Source organism: Cannabis sativa, chromosome 6 (genome assembly GCF_029168945.1).
Source record: "Cannabis sativa cultivar Pink pepper isolate KNU-18-1 chromosome 6, ASM2916894v1, whole genome shotgun sequence".
Classification (NCBI taxonomy): domain Eukaryota; kingdom Viridiplantae; phylum Streptophyta; class Magnoliopsida; order Rosales; family Cannabaceae; genus Cannabis; species Cannabis sativa.
Window position 1 is genome coordinate 74502556 of NC_083606.1, and position 14627 is coordinate 74517182.

The following is a 14627-nucleotide window of genomic DNA, read 5'->3' on the forward strand; positions in this document are numbered from 1 at the left end:
TTAAGGGGGTGTATTGTAGAATCACCCATAAATATTTAACTTTTTTTTTAAAGAAAAAGTATTTAACTTTAATTTTTGACTAAGTTATATTTATAAAATAACTTAAGTAGTTTATTGTTAAATTTTAAGTTATTATCACGTATTATTTTTTTATTGATATGTTTAATTTTTTTTTAAATTAAGGATTGTCATGTGCTAATTTACTTAACAATTAATTGTCATGTATCTACACAAGTTTTAAAATTATACTTTAAGTATTATTACCGTCAAAAATTAAACTTAGGTATTAATTTGCGACCGAGAGTTAAACTTATTTATGCCGTAATAAAATTCTACAATGATACATCTTTATTTAATTCGGTATTGGAATAATTTTTTAGTGTAATTTTGTTCATTGTTGTTGGAGTTATTTAAAATTTTATGTAAAATTTTGAAAAATTTAAGGAAAAAAATAACACTTTAAATTAAGGTTTAAAGGCATGATTTTTATATTTTATACGCTAAAGTAAATTATTTTTGTATGTTTGTGAATTATAAAATTTTATTTTATTGCAAGTTTTTCGATATAAATATTAGAAAGTAGAATAATGAGTAATTTTATAATTTATAACCAAAAATAGAATTATTCATAGATTACTAACATTACTGTCTCCAAAGGCAGGTGCTTGTATACTAATTTTCACTTTGTTTTGGGTGCCGAGTTGGTGAGGATACAAGGGCAGAAATAATTGATCTTTATAGGTGTTAAAGTGGTGGAAAATCATGGCAAGTACCTTGCTCTTCCATCCTTTGTTGGTAGGAATAAGAAGCGAATCTTTGATGTCATTAAAAACGACGTATGGAACAAGCTGAGGGGCCGAAAAAAATTTATGTTCTCTTTGGCAACTAAGTAGATACTAATCAAATCTATTGTTCAAGCAATTCTAACTTACACCATGAATTGTTATCGTCTCCCCAGAAACACCATAAACAACCTTCATAAAATGGTAGCTTAATTTTAGTGGGGTTCTTCGGAACATGCAAGCAAAATACATTGGTGCAAATGGTCTTCCCTATGCAAGTTGAAAGAGAAAGAAGGGCTAGGGTTTAGAGATTTAGAGCTATTTAATCAAGCTTTATTGGTTAAATAAATTTGGAGTTGTATCCGACATCCAACAAAGCTTTGTTGTAAGGTATTAAAGCTAGCTATTTTCCAAATAGCGATGTCTTAAAGGCTAAATGTGGATCACATGCTTCTTTTGTTTGGGGGAGCTTAAATTGAGGAAAGTAAATTATTGAAAATGGCTACTGTTGGAGGATAGAGAATGGTGAGAGTGTCCGTATATTGGAGGATCCTTGGGTGCCTAAGCCACAGACATTTAAAATCTATGACATGCCTTCTTTCCTGGGTTAGTTATATGTAAGTGACTTGAAGCTTCATGATAGGAAATGGGATGAATTCTTTATTAGAAATAATTTTTGTTTCGAAGATGTTGATATGATTCTGGTTATTCTAGCAAGAACGAAAAATATTTTGTCAAGAGTAGTATGGCTTTGGAATTAAGATAACAGTTAATTGATTACATGGTGGTGGAAGGAAGATGATGTGGAAGTTGAAGCTCTCACCAAAGGGTGAAGCTTCTTGTGTGGAAATTAGCCAACTCATGGCTACCTACTCATTCCATATTGGCTCATAGGAAAATTCCAATTGATCTAAGCTGCCGAAGATGTTGTAGGGGAGTCAATGAAAATATTTTTCATGCACTTTGAAGATGCAACTCGATAAAGGAAGTATGTCGCAAGTGTGGCTTCAAACATAAACTAAAAAGAGAGAAGGAAAAGATGATGTGATAGCTTTTCTATTCAAGGAGAGAGCCATCGAAATACGAAGAAATGGGAGTCTCCCTCGATAAATCAAGATTTCTTGTTAAAAAGTTAGTATCTTATACTGTGTTCAACCAATTAAAATTTGATACGTTAATTAGTTTTTTATTTATAAAAAATTAAATTTCTAATAAAATCAACAAAAGTAATTAATATATTTAATATAAATTAAATTAGTTGATGTGTCAAATTTTAATAAATTTAATACAGTATGAGACGCCAATTTTTAACAGGGAATCTTGATTTTCCCTGCATGGGATATTCAAAATAAATATTGGCATTGGCATTAAGACTAGCTAAATACCAATGTACAAAGTATTGCCCGTGCTTAAATATTCTCCAACAATTATTTTTTTGAACATGGTTTAAATAGCCATACTTCTAGTATACTTTTATATCAATTAAAAAAAAAAAATCTTATGTTTGATGTTTTCTTTTTTGTAAAAAATGTCATACAAACATAAACAAAATAAAAATACAATATTTCTAAAAGAAAAATAAAAAGGTATTGGGCTGGGCCTGAAATGACAGCAATCAAATCAACGACCCAATAAAAAACAAATGGGCTGGGCTCAAATCCTCCAAATTAGAATTAGGGTTTACAGAAACCCCTTTTCTATAAAAGGTGGAGTCTTTAACAGGAATCTCCAATCACTTGAATTAGTATCCGAAGAAGAAGGTGACTAGCTTATTTTTCATCTAATTTTCCAGGAAAATCTTTAAAGTTTCTTTCTTTACTATTGTAAAAAGCCTAACATTGCAATTCTTTGATCTAGTTTTAATATGCATAGGTCAAAGAATCTATCCTTAGGCTAGAGTAAAGCCAAAGTACATACATTCAATTCTGTATGTATTTTCAACCTTTAGCTCCGATTCTTCCTCAATTTTATTTTCCCAGGAATTATTCGGTGACAAGGTTGATACAATTTTGAATCTTGATTTTTGATTTTGAAATTCTAGGGTTAGGGTTAGAGTTAGTGTTTTTATTATTATCATTTGGGGTTATGATGTTTGGAGTGATGAAATAAATCATTCGGATTCCCAATGATTAATTTTCTATTATGATATTAACAACCATCTACTTCTGACTATTCATCATAACCAATTTTAATTTTTTATCTAATTTTTTAATTTATGTTTTGATAAAGATTTGATTTTTTATTATTTTTGAAGAAGGAAAAGGCTGGTGATGTTTCTTTATATTTGCTACTCTTGATGGGTTTTTTTACCCATTTGATGATATTTTTCCACCAAGATCTCTGAGGCCTTTTATTAGATAAAAAATATTTTTTATTTTTGGGAAAATATTTCTCTCTTGCTTAGAGGAAATCAATTTGAAAATATAGAGCTTATTTTGTTAAAGTTTGAGCCTTTTGAGCCTATAGAAATAGAACATTTGCTTATTTTAATAGTATTATATAATATTGTGAGTGAAATGTAATTTACAATTTTTGAAATTAAAAAAGGGATTAAAGGTTATCATGGATTTGGGTGATGAAAGAAATCGTTCGGATTCCAATTGATCAATTTTATTATGATATTCCAACCAGCTACTTCTGACTTTCCATCATAACAATTATTCCCTTTTTTTAATTTAGTTTATTTTAAATAAGTAAATTATGTTTTGGGTAAATTAACAATTGGAATGTAGAATTAATGGAAATTTGGTACATGGAGCTTTGAGACAATGTATAATTCTAAACCAATTGTCAAAAAGCATAAAATGATTTGGTGATGCTTCTCTATAATTAAATTGGTAAGCATGAGCTATTTGAAAGGACAAAAAAAGATATTAACATAGCTAACCTCGACTAGTGTTTGTGCATCGATGTCCTAGTGCATTGAAGAGAATAGATTTAAGAATCCTTAAGAGAAAATAGTGTCTACTTAAAAGAGAAAACATAGTTTTAAGCATGATAAGAAACCAAAATGGACAAAGACCGCAATTGAAAATGAAAAGGGCTCTTGAAAGCATTTCGAGATTAAAACCTGTTGCATCTTGGCTTCTCTTTGCGGTTTATGTTGCTTAAAATGCAATAATTGATACAAACTCTCAAAACTAAAGGAAGTTGGTGCTTAAGCTAGTAAATTTTGCATTTGTGTGCGCTATCTCAACCCCCTTCAGGTAGGGGTGGCAATTTGTGTTCACTGATTGTGTTCGTGTCGTGTTGAGACTCATGTATAACAGATTATGCTCGACTCGAACATGACTCGTTTAATCATTGTATCAAAAAATAAAACTCAAACACAACCTGCTTATAAACGGGTTGACACGACACGATTCGTGTAACCCGTTTATAAGCATATTTTGTTTAAACATATCAACCAATAACACGTTTATAGCCTATTTATGACATGTTAAAGTACTAAAATAATTTTAAATAGGTCATTAATGAGTCAATTTCGTGTTAGTTGTGTTTACCTGAACACGACCCGAACTCATTTAAGGTAAACCCAAACCCGCTAACTCTCGTGCGAGTTTCAAGTCGTGTTATCGCGTCTGACCCATTTTGCCGGCCCTAACTCCAGGCATCGACCTACGGGTTCCCCATTAGGCCCGTCTTGAAGTACGAGTCAAGAAATCTGACTGTGCTAGTCAACAGACACAGAAATTGAATAATAGGATCCCCATGTAGATTGCAGCTCCGATCAGTGAGAGTTTAAAAATGTCCAAATCCAATCAAATAGAAATAATTACATCTAGTACATTATTAAAAAAAAAGGCATTTTTATTTTTGTAAAACAATTATTAAGATAATAAAGTCATATTTGAAAAAATCTCTAGAATTAGAGAGAATAATAAATAATAATGGCTAAAGTTTGGTAAAAATGAAAAAATGCTTTACAACATGATATATCTGAGGTTCGCAACTAAAATCTCAACCATTACATGGTTTCAACCAAAATTAAAAAATTATATCTTGTTCAACACCACAACTCAGTTCTCATACTCAACATCTAACAAAATCATCCTGATACTAACTTGACAAATACAAACATGGAGTTAAGCAAAATGAGAGGAAATCTTAAGTACTGAGTTGCATAAATGAGACCTATAAACTGTCCCTTCAATGACTTTGTCTTCCCTACTGAAAACTCCGAGAAGCTCAGTCCCTTCGGTGCAAGAAAACGGTCTTCGTTTAATATAGCCAATGCATTTGCAATTAGCAGAAACCCCTCAAGTATTGTCCACAAACCCATTTACCTGAAATGTACAGAACATTTATACAAAAGTTAAAGATTAACCAAATTCGAAAGCTTCCTCTCGGATTGATCTGGCTATGGCCCAGCTAAGATCCTCAAAACAATAGTAGAGACATTATGAGTGGAAATAATAAGCATGTAAATTAGGCAGATTTTGGGAAATGTTATTAAATGATCAAAAAGAAACTAGAACAATAAGGTATTCAAAAGAGCTCAACTCTCCCTAGTTCAAAGCTCTTAAAGAAACACTTAATATCCACCCTTAATTTTCTCTTAGTCTCTTAAATATAATTGATTAGGATTATAGACGCTGAGTTGTTAAATTCTTAGTTGTTGAGAAGATGAAATGTTTCTAAGTGAGCTTTCTTGATAGTCCTAAAGGATTGATTAGGAATTGATTTGTACAGTTAAGAGTGAAATTTACTCAGGGAGATATCTGGGAAAGCTTGGAAAAACTGTAATTCTTTCTTTGATATGAACAAGATTCCTATTTTCTAATTCTTTCAATATTGGAATGGAACAATAGTGTATCAATATATATTGCTCTCTGCAACTCATCCATTAGCTTATAAATTCTCCCACACTTAACCCCTCTCCATAGGTGCCTATCACCGCCGCTTCTTCTACCAAAATCGGTAGAATCCAACCGCAAGTAGTGATGGTGGCGACATGATGATGGGAAGGAGAGGGCCTATTATGGCTCTCCTATAGGAATTGATTCTTACTAACCATTGTGAGACTTGAAAAATTGCATGTATCCCTATTAAGTTAGAACATGTTCATTAAGATAGGTGAGATCTCTCTTCAAAACACTCTGTAGTATTAACAGATTCTTGAAATGACACTGAATTGTTGCAGTGGAAGATCTATTGATATTATTGTCATATTATGATTTGGGGACAAAAATACATACACTAAATCTAACAGTATGAGGCTAATGAGAAGTCAACTTATATAAACAATCAAACTAACAACAAATCAACTTAACAATGTCCAATCTTTCATTAAAAAGACAGCATTTTTAATTATACAAGTATAGGAAAGTAAAAAAATACAAAATATTTTGCTAATTTGCCATGCCAATAATCATAATTATTCATTCAAACACTATAGAGCTAAGAATTAGATTCAGAGTTTTCTTCCATCCTCATGAAACAAATCAAAATATTTCCAATCACTCCAAACCCATAATGAGAAATTAGAGCTTGAATCTAAAATCCCAGATACCAAATCCAGCATATAAACCAGAAGAGAACCCTAATCAAACTTTACAAGAACCATAATAATAAAAAAAAGCTTCCTTTTCAAAAATGGAAAATCAATAATTACAAAGATATATGTTTCTATATAAAAATTCAAATAAAGAAAGTTAAGGTCTTTAAGAACAGGAGAAGGAGTACCTGATAGCGATGACCCTTGCGGGAGATGAAGATTTGATTTGATTTCAGAATTTTGAAGAATGAGATTTGAGAAGAAAGAAGAGAATAACAGTACGAATCGATATAAGCTTTTTGCCAATATTATGTAACTTTCTTTTTTTAACCAAAACTATAGAGAAATTATATTTTAGCTCATATCTTTAAATATTCTTATTTTGGCACCAAATTTGTAGAATTATTCAAATTCATCCCTACAAAATAGAATAAGGATTTCATTTTAGAGTTTATATTATTTTGGTTAGTGGACTGTGTGTTGTGTTGTGTTTTGTGAAAAAGGTTAAAAATAGGCATTTGGACCAAATTTTCGTTCGACTGGCCGAGTCAGGCCTCTGGAGGGATGTCCGGCCTGGAGGCAGAGTTAAGAGCTATTGGCCTGGCGGCGGAAATGGCAACTAAAAAGAAGTGGGAGGAAGCTGTAATTGTGTCGGATTGTAAAGTGGTCCGCTCTGCTCTTGTTAAGAAGAGGAGTCCGGATTGGAAGCTGACGGATACGTTTCTGCGTACTGCGGAATTGCTGTCTAAGATCAAAGAGTGTAAGCTTATCTTTGTTAATAGAGAGAATTTAGTTTTTGTAAACAACTTGGTTGTCCAAGCCAGAGCTGAGCGTACTTCTAATACTTTTGGTGTTGGGGAACCCCTGTCAATCCTAACTTTCTTCTTTAATCAATGAACTGAGGTTCTCTCTCAAAAAAAAAAAGTTGGACTAAATTTTCTTTTGAAACTGACCCACTAATTTTGGTCGAAATTAGACTATATACTCTTTTTATGTTGTGTTCTTTTATTTTTACATTCTTTTTTAAAGTCTATCATTTTTACTTTTTTTTTTTAAATACTGTACTAATTTTATTCCTGTCACTTCAAGATACTCTCCATGTGATTCCCTTATTCGATATTTTGGGTATAGTGAGGTATTTTTCAATTAAATATAAATTAGAGGTAAGTTTAGTTAATTGATAAATAAAAGAGATATTTTTCAATTTACCCCCTTAAAAATGGTGTACCCATACACCCTTATTTGTTTTGACATTTGAGATTTTTTAGTTTAATTTTTTTTGGTCGTATATGTTGTAGTTATTTAAAATATCTTGCAAAATTTGGAGAAATTAAAAAAAATTTAACATTCGAAAAACAAGTTTCGAATACTTTGTTGCACGTGTGAAATAAATTATTTGAACACTGTTTTCTACACTAATTATTTTAAATTTCTCAAAAATTTGTAAGATGCATTAAATAATTACAACATACACAACTATAAAAAAATTGGACTAAAAAATTCTCTTAGATGTCGAAAAGATAGGGGTGTATCGGTTTACCCTTATTAAGTGGTGTATTATAGAAGCACCCGGTATTTTTTTTTCTCTTAAGAAATTACAAGTAAATATTAGTTGTATTAAATTAAGTCTTTAACACCTTAAATGACCACTTATATTTTATTTTATTATAGTTACTTGATTTTAATTATTTTAAAATTGTTATAAAATAATATAACATAATATAAAATAGATGAGAAGAAAGAAGAAGAAGAAGAAGAAGATGAAGAGAGAAAGAGAAAGTGAATGAGAATTTATGAGTTGTTTATTCCAATGGGGTGAACCCCTATTTATACAAATACAAGAGTGAAATATTAAGAAACTAAGAAAAAGAGAAACTAAGAAAAGAGGAATGTTGATTACAATTAATGGTAATAAATAAAAGATTTGGACATCCACATAATTATTAATATTTATAACACTCCCCCTTGGATGTCCATAATAACTGTCTTATTAAATCTTGCTGAAAACTTGATCAAAGGAAAAAGAGTATAGTGTAAACTAACTCCCCCTCATCTAGGCATTTGTGGAGATCTTCTAATCGACGAATTTCGATTTTATTTGTCGTCTTCTCAAATGTTGATGTTGGTAATAACTTTGTGAATAAGTTTGCAAGATTGACACTTGATTGAATATGTTGAACACCAATATGCATTTTCTTGAAGCGTATAAAGAAGAATTTCGTGAAATGTGTTCTAACTCTATCTCCTTCAATGTACCTCCTTTTAGTTGAGCGATGCAAGCAGTATTATCCATAGAGAATTGCTTGGGTTGATACTTCTTTATTGAGTGCAATCCATATTTCCCGAATATACTATGTCAATGATCTCACTCACACACATTCTCTACTTGATAAGATCAAATCTATATGCGATTCTTTGGCCATTGCTGGTCACCCTGTTAATGACTTTGATCTTATCTTACATCTTCTCAATGGCCTCGGTCCCGAGTTCGACTCTGTTGTTTCGAGCATTACTTCTCGAAGTGATACTCTTTCTCTTGAAGAAGTCTAAGCCCTCTTGATGTCTCATGAGTCTCGATTGGAAAAACACTCGTCTGTGATGGATCTTTCTGCAAAAATGGCAGCCAATTTAACAGTGGGTTCAAGAACTGGTCAGCATAGATCTTTTAATGGTGCTGCAAAGGGACAGGGCCCTGATAACAACTCAAGATACTTTAATCGGCAAAATGGATCCAGACCAATCAATAACAATAGACCTTTATGCCAAGTCTGTATGAAGTTTGGGCATACGGCTGTGACCTGTCACTATCGCTTTGATCGAAATTGGGTTACACCAAAAGCTTCTACTGCTCAGCCTCAGGTTCATCTTACTGAACAAACTCTTGAGTATGACCCTCAGGCATTTATTGCTCAATCTGTACCTGACTTTGGGGATGATGTTGGATGGTATGTGGATTCTGGTGCAACCAATCATATTGCTCAATCTCTTGATAATCTCGAGTCTGCAACTCCTTTTACTGGCCATGAAACTGTTGCTATTGCTAATGGTAAGAAATTGCTTATTTCTAACATTGGTACAGCTTCTCTTTCTTCAAATTCTCAGTCTTTAAATCTTAATTCTGTCTTGCAAATTCCCTCTATCACTAAGAATCTAGTTAGTGTATCTAAACTCACTAATGACAATGATGTTTTCTTGGAATTTCATAAAACTTGTGTTTTTGTTAAGGACAAGGAAACGGGGGCAGTCTTGCTTAAAGGGAAAATCAAAGATGGGCTTTATCACCTTGGAGATGATAGCTCTAGTCTTTCAAACACTGCACTGCAAGTGCATCTTGCCACTTCAGACATCTCATCTCAGTCTTTGTCTCGACAGTCTAAGTGTTGTAATCATAGTTGTACCAATGCTGATTCTTCATTTTGTACTAAACAAAGTAATAAAGATTCTTGTTTTGCCTATTCTTGTGTTCCAAATCCCACTGTGTTACTATCTCAAACTAATAATGACATCAATAATTGGCACAAGAAACTTGGACATCCATCATTTCATACACTTAGCAAAATTCTGCACAAAATTAATATTCCCTGCCCTCTCAAAAATCTAGAATTTTGTAAAGCATGTCAATTAGGCAAGAATCATAGACTCCCATATCCTTTATCCACATCTAGAGCAAATCAACCTCTTGCCTTGGTTCACACAGACCTATGGGGACCTTCACATGTTCCATCCAAAGAAAACTATAAATACTACATAGTTTTTGTTGATGATTATAGTCGGTTTTCTTGGATATTTCCTCTCACTATGAAATCTCAAGCCTTTGAGACCTTTATTAGGTTTAAAAGTCTTGTAGAAAAACAGTTTAATTTACCAATTAAAGCTGTTCAAGCCGATGGGGGAGGGGAGTATAAGCCTTTTGAAAAGTTTCTAAGTGACCAAGGAATAGTCTTTAAACAACCTTGTCCTCATAGTCATGCTCAAAATGGTAGGGTAGAAAGAAAGCATAGACACATAACTGAAACTGGCTTAACTCTCTTAGCTCAAGCTAGTCTTGATCTTTCTTATTGGTGGTATGCTTTTCAGTGTGCTACTCACTCTATTAATCGAATGCCTACTCCTGTTCTTAAAAATCTTAGTCCTTATGAATGTCTATTCAATGAGCAACCTGATTATACAGTTTTTAAACCATTTGGTTGTGCTTGTTATCCACATTTGAGACCATATAATCATCACAAACTTGAGTACAGGTCTGAAGAGTGTATTTTTCTGGGCTATTCTCCAAAACACAAAGGTTTTTTGTGTGAAAATGCTGCTGGAAGAGTCTTTATTGCTCGAAATGTGATATTTGATGAATTGTCCTTTCCTGCATCCAAGATATCCATGTCTGCAACACCAGAAACATTTGAAGCTCCCAAGTATTCCACAATGACATTTGATACTGGCTCTTCCAATAATGTTCACAGTATTGTTGTTGCATCTGGTGTGTCTACTTCTAATGCATCTGGTTCTGATGCATCAGGTTCAGGTTCTGATGTTCCTTCAAATAATACAGATGCTGCAAATAATACAGATGCTCCTGGTTCTGGTTTGCCTTTTGCTGATGTTCCAGTTGCAAATAACACAGCTGCTGCTGCAACAATCCTGCCTAATGCTAATGATAGTCCTTCTCACTCTATCTCATCTGTTGCCAATGCAGCTGCTATTGCTGCTTCATGTCCTCAGCCTTCTGCACCCGTTTCAACTGCTAATGTAGCTGCATCAGATTCTCCAAATACTGCTGGTACTCTTCCTCGAACTCACTATATGATCACTCGATCAATGAGAGGCATTTACAAGCCAAAAGCTTATCTTGCAACCAAGCATAGGCTGCCAGAATACTTACTGCCTCGAGAGCCCAAATCTCTAAAATCTGCCCTTCGAGATCCTGTTTGGAATGGTTCTATGTCAACTGAAATCAAAGCTCTCAAAGCTCAAGGTACTTGGACTCTTGTGCCCTATGAATCTCATATGATTTTAATTGATAACAAATGGGTGTATCGAGTGAAATTAAATGCAGATGGGACCTTAGACAAATGTAAATCTAGGCTTGTTGCTCGTGGATATTTACAACAACCAGGCATTGACTTTGCTGACACGTTTAGCCCAGTAGTAAAACCGGTTACTGTTAGATTAATTCTTACTATAGCAGTAACATATAAATGGGAAGTAAGGCAACTTGATGTCTCAAATGCTTTCCTTTATGGGGACCTGAGTGAGACAGTTTATATGACCCAACCTAAAGGTTTTGAGGACCCTCTCTATCCTAATCATGTGTGTAAGTTGAATAAGGCAATATATGGCTTGAAGCAGGCCCCGAGGGCATGGAATGACAAACTCGAAAACACCTTATTTGCTTGGGGATTTAAGGCTTCAAAGGCTGACACTTCATTGTTTATACATGGCTCGGGTTCAACTCAAATTATTTTACTTGTATATGTTGATGATATTCTCATCACAGGGCCTAATCCTACTCTCATTCAACAGCTTATCACTCATCTAAATGCTATTTTTTCACTTAAGGACATGGGGGCAGTCCACTACTTTCTAGGTGTTGAAATTCATAGAGACTCGGATACTATGTACTTGTCTCAAAGCAAGTACATCACTGACCTTCTTGTAAAGGTTCATTTAGATGGTGCAAAAGTCTGCTCAAATCCCACAAGTAGTGCTCATAAACTTGCTTTAACAGAGGGACAACCATTTGAGGACAAAACTCTATACCGTAGCACACTTGGGGCATTACAGTATTTGACCTTAACAAGGCCCGATGTAGCATTTATTATCAACAAGTTATCACAATTTATTCATGCTCCTACTGTGGTTCATTGGGAAGCATGTAAACGATTGTTGAGATACTTAAAAGGGACAATTTCACATGGTCTGCAGCTCACACCAGCAACCCGATTGTCTATTGAAGCATACTCTGATGCTGATTGGGCGAGCTGCCCTGATGATCGACGTTCTACAGGTGGCTACGCTGTCTTTCTTGGTCCAAATCTCATCTCTTGGTCTGCTAAGAAACAGCCTGTAGTTGCTCGGTCATCAACTGAATCCGAGTTTCGTGCCTTGGCCAACACAGCAGCTGAACTTAAATGGTTTCAGTCTCTTTCTACTGAATTACAGGTCACTCTAGCTGATGTTCCCATTATTTGGGTTGACAATCAAGGGGCTGCAGCTCTTGCTGCCAACCCTGTTTTCCATGCCCGTTGCAAACACATTGAAATTGACCAACATTTTGTGCGTGATCAGATTCTCAATAATGAAGTCTCGATTCGATATGTTCCTTCCGTGGATCAAGTTGCTGACATATTGACCAAATCTCTGCCTAAAGATAGATTTCATTACTTGAAAACCAAACTCAAAGTTGTGTCATCTCCTTTTCGTTTGAGGGGGGATGTTAACTAACTAACTGTTTTGACAGTTGGTTAGTTGTGTTAGTTATTTTCTGTTACTTAGTTTGTTGGTTTTATCTTGTTAGTTTTGTTTAGTTCTGTTGTAATTCAGAGTGTATATAAACTCTCAGTTGGTCATTAATAAAGATTGAACTTTTCCTGAATTTCTCTCTGTTTTGAACATACTCTGTTCTGGTTTCTTCTTTCTTTGATCTACTTCTTCACCCTTCATACATTCCATGTGAAGATAAAACATTGTAAAGCCCTTGTGTATCCTCTCCATAATTTATAAATTTAACCATAAAAGAATTATATTTCTGCATCACTTCAAATTCTTTATCTTCATCAAAAATGTTGTGAAATCTCAACGGGGGAAGGTTAACTAAACTTGTACAAAGCTACAAAATGAAGAGAAAACACTTAAAGGACTTGTCCAGCAGCTTAGGGGTATAATCCTCTCAGTGTTTCTATTCATTCTTGTTTTTTTTTAATAAGTATATATATAGATTATTCAGTCATTATAAATGTCATCATCCATATGCTTTGTGCTAATTGTTCTAATTGCAAATAAACGGGTCAGTATCTTTTGTTGTTATAATAATAAGCACATTGGTATATCCAGGAGAGGTGAGCACATCATTGTGCACAGTCATTTGATATTTGTGTTTAGATTTCTGAATCATGTTCCATCTTATGGGAACTACATAACTATCTCTCCTTCACCTCAGAGCGTAAAGAACAGATTGAAAAGGCAGAGGAGAAGGAACGTTTACAGAGAGAAAAAGAAGAGAAAGAGAAGAAAGAGGCCGAGGAGAAAACCAAACATGAGGGTGAAGCTAAGCAGGAAGATGTTGAAGGTGTAGAGAAGCCAAACCATGAAACTGAAACCATAAATACAGATGATGATAAGATTGGGCTTATAGATGATCCTCCTTCGGATCAGGTTAGATTTTTTTTTTTTGGCCTTAAATTAGTCGTCCATTATAAGTACTATCAAGTATCAACTACTTTTGTAAATATTCTCACTGCCTTTACTTTTCATGTTTGGCTACTTTCGATAGGATGCTGTGGAAACCCATGATGGTTTAGCTGCTGAAGCTGAGCATATTGATGCTTCCAAAAATGAAAAGTCCTTCATTGAAGGTGTTGAACAGGTAATTAGTTAATATATTAAAGATTTTGCATTTTACTATACCTGCAGAACCTCTGCTTCATTGCTAGTATGATAGATTACATGTCTCACGAGTACCAATTGTAATTCAAAAATTGATAGTAGTTCTATTTTTATACGTTTCAAAGATTTTTATTAAAGCTAATTGAAGTTTGAATCAAAAGGTCAGTTTCCTAATTGAGTAGGTAGATAGTGTATAGCTATCTGTGTATAAGACAACTATTGCCAGTTATGTTACTTAAATATAGAATTATCAATTATTTCCTCTTTCCTCGCATTTTCTCAACCTCTTCTTCATCAATGTTTCTCTATTTAGCACACAACACAAGAGATAGAAGAGTCTGCAGCTACGCCTGAAACTGGAACTGATGTTGGAAGCAAGGTGTCCCCTGATGAAGTCAAAGATACGGTATGATCCACGTACCAACTCTATTTGATTGACATGTACAATATGTTCTACAGGATTATTCATTTACAAAATTTGAACTCACTAGAAAGTAGTACATCTATTATTTGTTTTACTATTGTTGCCAATTGCCATCTATGCAGTTGAAGTATTATTTTTATCTCTATTGCATGTTTGAAATATTCGTACTTTTTCCTATTCTGCGCTAAAGATGGGTTTAAGGTTCTACGTATCATGGGGTTATAATAGAATGGTTGACCATGGCTAGCTTGGTCCTATATAACTTTTGTTTTACCACAATATTTTTTAGGCATGGGAAATTCGGAACAAAGAAGCATTGTCAGGC

At 33.8% G+C, this 14627-nt stretch overlaps 1 long non-coding RNA gene and 3 other non-coding genes across 4 annotated transcripts; 3 read left to right on the forward strand and 1 right to left on the reverse strand.

Moving 5' to 3' along the window:
- The first annotated feature begins 2873 nt into the window (after window positions 1–2873).
- LOC115696127 (small nucleolar RNA R12) lies at window positions 2874–2956 on the forward strand. The gene has a single exon (XR_004007722.2). It is a non-coding gene; the product is annotated as a small nucleolar RNA R12 (small nucleolar RNA).
- An 88-nt stretch (window positions 2957–3044) lies between these two features.
- On the forward strand, window positions 3045–3130 carry LOC115696140 (small nucleolar RNA SNORD24). Its single transcript, XR_004007731.2, has one exon. It is a non-coding gene; the product is annotated as a small nucleolar RNA SNORD24 (small nucleolar RNA).
- A 218-nt stretch (window positions 3131–3348) lies between these two features.
- LOC115696128 (small nucleolar RNA R12) lies at window positions 3349–3428 on the forward strand. Its single transcript, XR_004007723.1, has one exon. It is a non-coding gene; the product is annotated as a small nucleolar RNA R12 (small nucleolar RNA).
- Window positions 3429–4631: 1203 nt separating this feature from the next.
- Window positions 4632–6697, reverse strand: LOC115725602 (uncharacterized). Its single transcript, XR_004013429.2, has 2 exons — window positions 6468–6697; window positions 4632–5068 (listed from the first exon to the last, which is right to left on the reverse strand). It is a non-coding gene; the product is annotated as an uncharacterized LOC115725602 (long non-coding RNA).
- Between the last annotated feature and the right edge of the window lie 7930 nt (window positions 6698–14627).